At 36.0% G+C, this 12,941-nt stretch overlaps 1 protein-coding gene across 8 annotated transcripts in view; it reads right to left on the reverse strand.

Moving 5' to 3' along the window:
• The window catches only part of NEO1 (neogenin 1), a 235,749-nt gene that overhangs the window by 110,349 nt on the left and 112,459 nt on the right, over positions 1-12,941 (reverse strand). The window lies entirely within an intron of this gene.

Here is a 12,941-nt window from a genome sequence, read left to right on the forward strand (position 1 = left end):
ACTGACTTATAAATCACAGAGTAAGACTTTGAGTTAGAAGAGTAAGAGCAGATCATCTAGTCTAAACTCCCACTAAATGTTGTAATTTCCTATAGGACTTCCTTGACAAGTGGTCTCACTGATCCCCCTTTCAAAGTTTCAAATAAGCCTCCCTGTATCACAAGGCAGCAATAGTTGAGCTAAAACGTGCTTAGCCTGCTGGGATTTTGATTGGGATTATGTTGTACTTGTTACAACTTGACATTTTAACAATACTGAGTCAGTCTTATCCTGAACATGGGTTAATTCTCCATTTATTTCATTCTGTAGTTTCTCCCATCATTGTTTCATAGTTTCCAATATACAAATTTTGTTCATACTTTATTGTGTTTCTGTATTTCACATTTTTGGATGCCACTGTTAAGTGGTACTTAATTTTTTTTTTTTAAGTTTCCAGTTGTCCACTGCTAACACGTAGAGGTGAAATGATTTACATATATTAACTTTTTACCCTATGCTCATGCTAAACTGACTCATCAGTTCTAGCAGCTTTTTACAGACAATTGTGGGATTACCTCCATAAACAATCATGGTGTCTGTGAATAGAGATAGTTTCATTTCTTCCTTTCCAATCTGCTTTCCTCTTTTTTTCATTTTCTTGCCTACGACACTGGCTAGAGTGGGGCAGGTCCTGGGAAGAGGTCCAGAGAAGCTTTATAATTTGGGCTAATGAAGAGCTAGAGTATAGCAAGTGTGTAGAACCCCAGGAAGTGGGAGGAGCCAAAGGAGTGAAAGAATGTTTAATCTTAAGAAGTTAACTTGCTGCTCATCATCAGTCAGTCCGTGGCACCCCAGTGGGTAACTTTCCACACATGCGCTCAGGTCTGTGGAATCCAGAAGGAAATCTGTGGACCAGCCTGGCCCATGGCTGTGTCCTCTGGTAGGAACTATGTCCTCTCCAAGGTGTGAACTGCAACCTCAAACAGGGAGGCCCTCATCCCAGTCTGTTCACATTCCCTCCTTTGGCTCTTGAGGTAGTATCTGATCCTTATATTTACTATTTCTGTATTCTTTAGAGTCCTATTTTGTCCTTTTTAGTAGTTAAAACACTTTTACTAGTTAATAATTCTTGATATTAAACTGTCCTTGTTCAAATTCCTGGTGTGATTTCTGGCTCCTGCCCAGCCCTGGACTAATAGAGTAGGTCTCATTATGCTGCCAGTATTTCTTCTGTTTCTTCTTTTGTCTTTTACTTAAAGTACACACTCTACCAAAGTTTTCAATTTGTATGTGGTAAAATTTATCAGTCCTCCCATTTTTCTTAGCACCTATATTTTATTATTCTTACTCCAAAGGTTTTCCCTGCTTCCATACTATAAAAATATTCACTTGCATTTTCTTGTAGCATGTCAATGAGATAATCTGGACATTACTAAATATCCAGCTTTACATTTTTCTAAATGGCAACAACCTCAGTAGTCCCAATAAGAGTACCTGATTTGAAGTAGGTTTTGTTTTTTTTAGATCGTATTTATTTATCTGAAGGAGACAGAGAGCACAAGTAGACAGAGGGAGAGGGAGAAGCAGGCCTCCCACTGAGCAGAGAGCCTGACACGGGGCTTGATGTGGGGCTCAATCCCCAGACCCAGAATTAAGACCTGAGCTGAAGGCAGCCGCCCAACTGACTGAGCCACCCAGGCACCCCTTGAGGTAGTTTTAATATTAAAATCCTAGTACTCATGAACGTGAGTTATTTCTGGATACTAAGTGGTTTCACTGATCTGTCTATTCCTGCACCAGAACCACAAACTTAACGACTATAACTATATATTTTTATATATTTGGTAGAACAAGTACTCTCCTTTTATTCCTTTATTTCCTCAAAATTTCCCTAAACATTGTTCATTAAGTTTTCTTTAATACGAGAAGAATTTAGACTCATCTTTGTTCACATATATCTGTTCCTTCTCAAAGAAAACAGACAAACAAGAACAAACTTGAGTTTTCATTTGAAGTGCAATACATTTTAGAAGCAGGAAAAAACTAATACGTATATATTTTTAATTTTTAAATTTTTTAATAAATATATAATGTATTATTAGCCCCAGGGGTACAGGTCTGTGAATTGCCAGGTTTACACACTTCACAGCACTCACCATAGCACATGCCCTCCCCAATGTCCATAACCCTACCACCCTCTTTCTCTCCCCTCCCCTCGGCCACCCTCAGTTTGTTTTGTGAGATTAAGGGTCTCTTATGGTTTGTCTTCCTCCTGAGCCCATTTTGTTTTATTTATTCTTTTCCTACCCCTCAAACCACCCACGTTGCAGCTCCACTTCCTCATATCAGGGAGATCTTATGATAGCTATCTTTTTCCGATTGACTTACTTTGCTAAGCATAATACCCTCTATAAACTAATATATTTTTGATCCTAAATGTTAAGATCAGATACTTAAGTTTATTTGAATATTATTCAGTAATGATTTACTGTGAAGCCACTACAATGACTGAAGTCAAGAGACTTCTAGCTGAGTTCTGGTTCTGGTTCTACCAGTAGACATTTGATGGCCATGGGTTTCAGTCTGCTCCTACACTAAACAAGAAACTCAACTTAACTATTCCTAAACACACCAAGATCTCTAACCAACAGCAACTTCAGGATTTTAGTTTACATATTTAGTGTACCATAATGGGTAACATTCACAAATATTTTCAACTTATTATCATTATTTCCCACAACAACCCTATTATCTAGGTATTATTATATTATTTCCATTTTATAGACAAGGACACTAACACACAGAGAGAGTCTAAGTAGCTCCATAGGGTCACAAAACTTAGCAACAGATCTGGATTTTGAACCTAGGCAGTTTGACATTAAACCCTATGTTCTCTAACTCTTTACTACAGAGAAAATAACAATAAACCCTATGCACCTGTCATATAGCTTCGACAATTACCAACTCATGGCTGGTGCTGCTCCATCCACATCCTAACCCAACCCATGTCTTTCCCCAATTACTCTGAAAGCAAATTCCCAGTATTACTTTATTTTATACATAAGTTTTTAAGGAAGTTCCACTATAAAAGAAAAATCCCCATTTCTAAACAAAACTATAATACCATCATCAGGTTGGTATCTACAATAATTTCTCAATATCTCAATCTACATTTTAAAGAAATGATTTATTTGAATTGGGTAAACCAAGTACATTCATTAATATTAATTTACTTCTTATGTTTCTTTTAATCTACAGGTTCTTCCTTTATCTCCTGTCTTTGTTTGCAATTTGTTTGCTGTAGAAGTCATTTGTCCTATAAAGTTTCCTGTGCTTACTGCATGCCATGGTGGATTTAACATATTAGTCCTGCACTTAACAGTTAAATGTAGAAGCCTGATTGGAGTTAGGCTCTTTCTTTTTATTTTTTCAAGACTACTTCATAAGTAGTGTCATGGTCCTTCAGGAGAGTTCATAATGTGTGACTATCTTTTTGTGAAGTTAACAGTCTTAGATATTGCCAAATAGTAATATTCTTACTCCATCATCCCTTCTATAAAGAGAAATATCCCCTCATCAATTATTTGGTTATCTTTAAATATACCTCTCATAGAAAGTGAAGGCAAAATGCCTGATTTTTTTTTCCCCTTCACTTACCAATTTTCAAAACAATGGTCTGGTTCTCTAATACCATTCTGACTGAAGGAAATCACTGAAGGGTTTTTTTTAAAAAGTATTCTTATGAATTTATGGATTAAAATGTATTTGAGTCGTTTTAATCCATGCAAATTATTATTCTTTTGATTCTCAAACTATCCCATCTCTGACTAATGGAAGCTTGAATCCTTTATAACAGGACCTTACTTGTCTTTAGTATCTTCTGGTCACTGTTTTTAGGCCTTACTTATGGACAAAACCAGGAATTATATACTTTTTAAATAAAAGAATTCATCATGATTTCATTGTGTTATCCAATTAAATTCAGGGCTATAGGTTTTAACTGGATCTTAATAATCTTACATCTATATCTCTTTTCTCTCATGCTAAAAATCCGTTCTCAATGACACCAACTTAATTACCTCCAGGTTTTACCTTCTATTCAGTAGTCTCAGAATAACTACACCAATATTTCCACACCAAAAATAAGAGAAAACAGTTGAAGATTTTTGCAGTTTTGTCTTTAGAGTATATCTCATTAGGTATATATGGTTCAATTACTATTTTAAATTTATTTGTAATAATAACTTCCACTTGGAATCGTAGCTTTCTGTGTAGCTATACTACAAACTAGATACACATTTATAGTCATTTGTTCCCATTTTACTTTCCCCTTTCTAGAATTACTTTGTAAAATTTCAAATCCACAACAACAAGGTATATTCAAACAAATCTTGCTTCTAACCCTGTTTTCCCCAGCCTGTTCTGTCCCATAGGTAGCCATATAAAAATTTTAAGGTTTAGCTTTTCATTCTAAAGATTGTAAACAAACACACACATAATTCATCCCTGTCCCCTTCTTTAGATTAAATTGTAACATACTGAAAAAACAACTCCAAAGCCTGCAATCTTAACCCTCAGGTACCAGGTTTCTGAGGAAGTGCTTGCTATATTCTTGAGTATAAAGGACTGAGATGCCCCCTTAGGCAGAGTAAGTGATTCTGGAAAATACAGCAAAACCCTTCTCAAAAAAATCCAATTAATATAACATTAGTATGCATTTTTAGTAAACAGATTTTCAAAGACTATTAGAAATAAATGCTAACAATGTTCAATTCATCATTTACTTTTCCCTTTCATGAATTATAGAATATTGCCTTTAAAATGTTCTTGGGATTTTAGCTTCTCTGTAGCTAGTATTCACACCAATTAAACACAATGTAAGAGCAGATGTTTGTGTTGGGGAAGTTAAATTGATAACCAGAGAGTAAATGAGTCAATTACCATAAGAAAATAAGCGTTGTAATGGAAGATTATGCATTTTGTTACCAAAGAGATAATTAAGCTTCAAATTCTCTTCGACAGCTCCCTATCCCTTCTAATGCCATCATCATTACAAGAATAATTTTAATTGCTAAATGTACAAGTAAGAATTTAATACTAAAACATATTATACTTGCAAAATTCTTTTACTGGAAACATCACTTAATTCCATCACTGTTTTGCAACGTTGGAAATTGCCACTCAATTCAAACAGAAAACAATGTAGGGCCAACACCAATGTTTCAAGGTTACTTTATTATGCTGTTATTTGGAAGATTATAACAGTTTTCATTTACATTAGCTCTGCATTGTTGGAATTTCTATTGTTTGATTTTAAAGGTTTAAGCACTGGAATTCTTAAAAAGCTCATTAAGTAGAGAAATAAATCAGTTCTACTCATTTTATGTTAAACTGCACACTTGCTGTTCTTAAGCTTCTTTTCAACAATTTACAAAATTACATGTAAGTCCTTAAAAAAAAAAAAAAAACCAACAACAACAATAAAACCCAAGCATTTTAACAACCTTAAATCCCTTCACCATGTTGTCTGACAATCTAATCACAAGTCTGTTTTAAGTACTGGCTCAACTAACAAAGCAAAAATACATTAGCATCCTCCAACATTTCTTAAGAAAGCTTTGCATTCCAATGAAGGTGAATCCATTTTCCTTAATCTCCAGAAGGAAATAGGAGAAATTATAACTATGAAGCAACATTCTGAACACAGTTGCCAAATGACTGAAATTATATATTTTTTCAGATTTAAATGCTTTATTTCCAGTGACAGAATCATTCAAAATAGGAAAATAAACATTATATTTTAAGTAATATTCATGTACAGACAAGGTTATAGATAGAATAAGAAATATGATAAATATTTAATAACATTCATAGAAGAATTTCTATAACCAGGGCACCTGGTGGCCACCCTTCAGCTCAGATCATAATCTCAGGACCCTGGGATGGAGCCCCACATTGGGCTCTCTGCTCAGCAGGGAGCCTGCTTCCTCTTCTCTCTCTGCCTGCTTCTCTACCTACCTGTGATCTCTCTCTATCAAATAAATAAGTAAAAAAATTTTTTTTTAAATTCTATAACCTTTCTGTTTTCTAAAATTTGCTAACCTTGTCAGGAATATTTTACTCATTTTTTAAAATTTAATTTAATTTTATTTTCAGTGTTCCAAAATTCACTGTTCATGCACCACACCCAGTGCTCCGTGCAGTACGTGCCCTTCATAATACCCACCACCAGGCTCACCCAATCCCCCTCTCCCCTCCCCTCCAGAACCCTCAGTTTGTTTCTCAGAGTCCACAGTCTCTCATGGTTTGTCTCTCCCTCTGATTTTCCCCAACCTACTTCTCCTCTCCATCTCCCAATGTCCTCCGTATTATTCTTTATGCTCCACAAATAAGCGAAACCGTATGATAATTGACTCTCTCTGCTTGACTTATTTCACTCAGCATAATCTCCAGTCCTGTCATGTTGATACAAAAGTTGGATGTTCATCCCTTCTGATGGAGGCATAATACTCCATTGTATTTATGGATCACATCTTCTTTATCCATTCATCCGTTGAAGGGCATCTTGGTTCTTTCCACAGTGTGGCAACTGTGGCCATTGCTGCAATGAACATTGGGGTACAGATAGCCCTTCTTTTCACTACATCTATATCTTTGGGGGTAAATGCCCAGTAGTGCAATTGCAGAGTCATAGGGTAGCTCTATTTTTAATTTCTTAAGGAACATCCACACTATTTTCCAAAGTGACTGCACCAACTTGCATTCCCACCAACACTGTAAGAGGGTTCCCCCCCTTTCTCCACATCCTCTCCAATACTTGTTATTTACTGTCTTATTGTCATTCTGATTGGTGTAAGGTTGTATCTCAATGTGGTTTTGATTTGAATCTCCCTAATGGCTAATGACAATGAACACTTTTTCATGTGTCTGTTAGCCATTTCTATGTCTTCCTTGGAGAACTGTCTGTTCATGTCTTCTACCCATTTTTTGATGTGATTATCTGTTTTGTGTGTGTTGTTTGAGGAGTTCTTTATAGATCTTGGATATCAGCCCATTGTCTACAGTGTCATTTGCAAATATCTTCTCCCATTCCGTGGGTTGCCCCTTTGTTTTGTTGACTGTTTCCTTTGCTGTGCAGAAGCTTTTGATTCGATGGAGTCCCAAAAGTTCATTTTCACTTTTGTTTCCTTTGCCTTTGGAGACATATCTTTTTTTTAATTATCATTTTTATTAACATATAATGTATTATTCGCCCAGGGGTAGAGTCTGTGAATTGTCAGGCTTACATACTTCACAACACTAACCATAGTACATACCCTCCCCAAAGTCCATAAACCCAACCACCCTCTCCTTACTCCCCTTCCCCCCAGCAACCCTCAGTTTGTTTCGTGAGATTAAGAGTCTCTTATGGTTTGTCTCGCTCCTGAAAATGGAGACATATCTCGAAAGAAGTTGCTGTGGCCGATGTCGAACAGGTTACTGCCTATGTTCTCCTCTAGGATTTTGATAGATTCCTGCCTCATGTTGAGGTCTTTTATCCATTTCGAGTTTATCTTTGTGTATGGTGTAAGAGAATGTCAAGTTTCATTCTTCTACACATAGCTGTCCAATTTTCCCAGCACTGTTTATAGAAGAGACGGTCTTTCTTCCACTGGATATTTTTTCCTGCTTTGCCAAAAATTATTTGACCAGAGTTGAGGGTCCATATCTGGGCTCTCTACTCTGTTCCACTGGTCTGTGTCTGATTTTGTGCCAGTACCATGCTGTCTTGGTGATCACAGCTTTGTAGTAAAGCTTGAAATCAGGAAACGTGATGCCCCAGTTTTGTGTTTCCTTTTCAACATTTCCTTAGCAATTTAGGGTCTCTTCTGATTCCATACAAATTTTAGGATTATTTGTTCCAGCTCTTTGAAAAATGCCAGTGGAATTTTGATGAGGACAGCACTGAAAGTACAGATGGCTCTAGGCACTATAGACATTTTAACCATGTTTATTCTTCCGATCCATGAGCATGGAATGGTCTTTCATCTTTTTGTGTCTTCTTCAATTTCTTTCATGAGTGTTCTGTAGTTCTTCTGCGATGAAGCTGGAGATGTGGGGAAGTCCAGTTCATCGCATTTCCTTAACTCTATCCCTCAATTTGGCTAAAACTTAACTCATCCTTCAGATCTTAACCAAAAAACACTTCCTGACCCACTTCTCCTCCCATTCTTGGCCATCACTGCCCTATTTACCACTGAAACCCTAGTGGCCTAAACCATAATAGATGCTAAATGTGTATTTGTTGAAATAGATGATTACTTGAATTCTAAAACTTCCATTAAACAGCACTATAAGAGTAAAGATGTTCAGGATAAGAATTTTTTCAAGGATTCTGAAGTTTCTCAAAGATTCAAGGTTTTGTACCACTGTTTCTCCAACAGTTCATAAATTCATTCTTTATTATATGTAAATTTTCTGCATGAGTTTTAAAGTTTGTTTTTAAATGTTTATGACAACATGAAGTTTTAATAGCACGTAATTTTAGCATTCGTATTCATGTTCATGTTTACCAGTTGCCGCTGTAATCACAGAACTCAATCCCAAAGCAATGTTTCTCAAACTTGGGATCTTATAATCCTTAAAGACCTTAAATTTAAGAAACTGTGCTCTACATGTAATATTTTTTATTTTGAAGAATTCACAAAAATCTTTACTAAATATAGGCTCTCCTTCCTTAACAAGGTTGAACATACTTAGTCTGCATGGTGTCCCAATATTACTATGATGAACACTGTACCACACCTCAACAGAGAAAGTACGAAGGCTTCAAGGACAACTACTTTTACTTGATACCATAAGTACATTAGAAATGCTCCCTAAATAGGTGAATTCAATTCGTAAAGCCTTGTAGGAGCATACAAATGACTTGGGATGAGGCTTCTTTGAGTCAGATCCACAGACTATTTGAAGAGATACACAAAGTTGAGTACTGGGCCTTAGAAAAATGTTGAATAGTTGGGCTCTCACCACATGCTTGAACTGCAAAAGATGAGGCCACAACTCTGCACTTGAACAAGCTGTCTCAGAGTATTCTCAGCCACACTGAAGTGGGAGAAGACTGCATTGGGCGACTAAAAGAGAGGACTATATACATCTCAGTCCATATACACAGAGAGCTCCCCGATTCTTGTGCCTTCTGTTATCACTCAATTCATTCACAGGCTCAATCACTAAAAAAATATTCAGTAAGCAAGTACTAATACAAAGACAGTTTAGTGGGTGCTGTGAGGGAGACCGATAACAGAGATAATAAAGATATACAGAAAACACTTTCCAGTGGTTACCTCACAAGAGTATAACTGGGAAACTGGCAAATAAAGAGAGCTGGACTCTTCCCCTCAAATTTTAAAACTGTGGTAAAATCAACAGTATAGAAAATGTACAATCTTAACCATTTTTAAGTGTACAGTTTAGTGATATTAAGTAAATTCTCATTTTTTGGGCAACCATCACCACCATCCATCTCCAGAACTCTTTTCATCTTGTAACACGGAAACTCTATACCCATTAAACAGTAACACCCCTTCCCTTCTTCCCCTCCTAGCCGCCAGAAACCACCCTTCTGCTTTCTGTCTCTACGATTCTGACTACTCCAGGCACATCATATGAAATGAATCATATAGCATTTTGTCTTTTGGGGACTGGCTTATTTCACTAAGCATAAAGTCAGGGGCATCTATGTTAAGAAGTGTGTGTGAGAACTTCCTTCCTTCCAAGGCTGAGTAACATTTCCCTGTATGTATGTACCATGTTTTGCTTGTCCACTCATCCATAGATGAACACCTGGGTTCTTCTAGTGTTTTAACTACTGTGAATAATGCTGCAGTGAACATGAATGTACAGTTAACTCCTAGAGACTGTGCTTTTAATTCTGAGTGTATATCCAGCAGTGGAGCTATTGAATCATATGACAATTCTATTTTCAACTTATTGAGAAATCAGCATTCTGTTTTTCAAGGCAACAACACATTCCCACTAATAGTATAGAAGGGTTCCAATCAATTTCTGCACATCCTCATCTATAACTTGTTATTTTTTGTTTTATTTTTGAGAGTAGCTATCCTAAATGGTGTGAGATGGTATTTTATTGCACCATATACACCTTTGTACCATTTGATTTTTTCCAGGTTCACAGACTGCCTATTTAAGAAAATTTTACTGACCACTGGATGATTTGGATTTGTCTGCTCCCTGCTTCTCCCTGGTATTCTTTCCGCTAATTCTTTCTGTTGACTGGGAGTGTATTTTGCTTTTTTCTCCTTCTCTCTACTTTCATTATTTTCAAATTTTAAAAGCTAAGTACTTAGTACAGAAGGTGTAAATAATACATAAAAGAAACTGAAAACAGGAAACAGAAAAGCCTCCCCTATACTTAGCCGCAAAATACCTGTCAATACCACTACCCTCACCAGAGATATACACTATTAATATGTTTGGTGTGTAAGCTTCCCGAACTTTTTTCTGTGTACTTCAAACACACTTCTCTCTCACACACACACATGAACTTTAAAATATAGAATGAATTAGCCAATAAATACTCTTCTACAACTTGTGTTTCTCTCTTAATAACATGACATAGCAATATTATGACCATCTCTTTTTTGACAGCAGCACAGGGGCCCATAGTCTGACTATACCACAATTTATTCATTCTTCTACTAATGGCCATTTAGGTTACTTACAATTTTTCCATTACAAGCAAGCAGTGTTTAATATGCATTTTTATACATCTTTGTACATAAATCTTTGTACACATGTCTAAGAGTTTCAGAAGACTAGATTTCTGAAAGGAATAATTACTTCAAGGTGTTTTCATATTTAAAAATTTTGTAAATACCACCAATGGATGTATCACTTTTACATTCCTGTCAGAGAATCATTATCAATGAGACTATTCAACATGCTACTAGAAGTTCCAATAATGCAATGAAATAAGAAAAAAAAGAAATATAAATACAGGGGTGGGGTTGGAGAAATTGTCCCCTGCTACTCTCCCCATCCCACCCCCAGTATACAATGGCAATGACTGTCTACTTAGAACATTCAAGAAAATTTCTCTCATGAGGAAATTTCAGTGTTCACTGCTATACTCTCAGGGGGTGATTTACATGAACATTAAAAGTTTGATAAGCGGGGTGCCTGGGTGGTTCAGTGGGTTAAAGCCTCTGTCTTTGGCTCCGGTCACGATCCCAGGGTCCTGGGATCATGCTCTCTGCTCAGCAGGAAGCCTGCTTCCTCATCTCTCTGTCTGCCTCTCTGCCTACTCTGTCTGTCAAATAAATAAAATCTTAAAAAAAATTTGATAAGCAATGCTTTCAGGCATTAAGACACTGATATAGCCTTATACATACAAACATGCTAAAACCTAAAGATTAAAAAGTCAAAAAGCATATGCAGAGCAACACAGATGGTATGATTCTATTTGTTAACAAAAACAATATATTTCTAGGTGTATATGTATGTAAATGCTTTTAAAAGACATCTAGAAGTATACACTCTAGTGACAAAGGCTGAGAAAGACAAATACCGTAGGATTTCCCTCATGGGTGGAATTTAAGAAATAAAATAGATGAACATAGGGAAAGGGAAGGAAATGAAATATTTGATATAAATATAATATATAATATAAGTAAAATAAGATAAAAACAGAGAGGGAGACAAAATGTAAGAGACTCTTAACTATAGGGAACAAACTAAGGATTGCTGGAGGGGAGGGGGGTATAGGGATGGCCATGAAAGAGGACACTTGATGTAATGAGCACTGGTTGTTACAAGCAACTGATGAATCACTAAATTCTACCCCTGAAACTAATAATACATTCTATGTTGACTAAACTGAATTTAAATAAAAAATTAAAATTAAATAGTAAATAAACTAATGATAAAGGTTACCTCTGAGACAGGGGGTAGGAATGGGAAAGGGGAAATAAGAAAGGAGATTTACTTCATTGATATGGTTTGATGCTTTAATAATGTTATTACTTATATAATTTTAAAAAGAAAAATAAAAACTAAACTAATAAACTGAAAAGCTATTAGAAATATAAATTTTTATAAACAGAAAAATTATTAATGTATTTTTCGCTGTCACTCATATTCTTATACAACTAAAAACAATGTAATTAAAAAAAAATCTCATTCACACTACAAAAACAAACAGCTGAGACACAAAGGGGAAGAGTCATATCACGGGACCCCATTCCAAACACTGGAGGAAAAAGACCAAATTAACTTTCTATTCTTACGGAGAATGATATATATTTTTTTAAGATTTTGTTTATTTAATTGACAGAGATCACATAGTAGGCAGAGAGGCAGGCAGAGGGAGGGGGAAAAGCAGGCTCCCTGCTGAGCAGAGAGCTGGACGCAGGGCTTGATCCCAAGACCCTGGGATCATGACCCCAGCCCAAGGCAGGAGCTTAACCGACTGAGCCACCCAGGTGCCACAGAGAATGACTTTTAAAAATCATTGTCACATGAGGAGACAACCCAATAAAATACAGCTAAAACAAATGTAAGTATATATGAGACACTCAAAAAGAAGTGTTATTTTCCTGGGTTTGTACTTTCGTCAGTTCTCTTAGAAACTTATTTGTTGTGGTTTCTTTTCTCATTTCAAGTAACTATTCATTCTGTATCTAACTAGACATTCATTTTCTTATACAAGGCCTCAGTTTTGACTTCAGGCCCCACAGAAGCTAGATTCACTTGTTACAATTAATGCGATTTTTGTACACATATTTGCTTCAAGAGGCACAGAATATCGCTGTAAGGATATAAAGGAAATTAATACTGTTGCTTCTGTAAAGGGAGACCAGGCCACTGGGTAATACTTCATCATTTATCATTTTTTATCTTCTACATATATTACCTATTAAAAATCTTTAGCTAAAAATAATAGAAGTGGAGACATACATACA

Source organism: Mustela lutreola, chromosome 7 (genome assembly GCF_030435805.1).
Source record: "Mustela lutreola isolate mMusLut2 chromosome 7, mMusLut2.pri, whole genome shotgun sequence".
NCBI lineage: Eukaryota > Metazoa > Chordata > Mammalia > Carnivora > Mustelidae > Mustela > Mustela lutreola.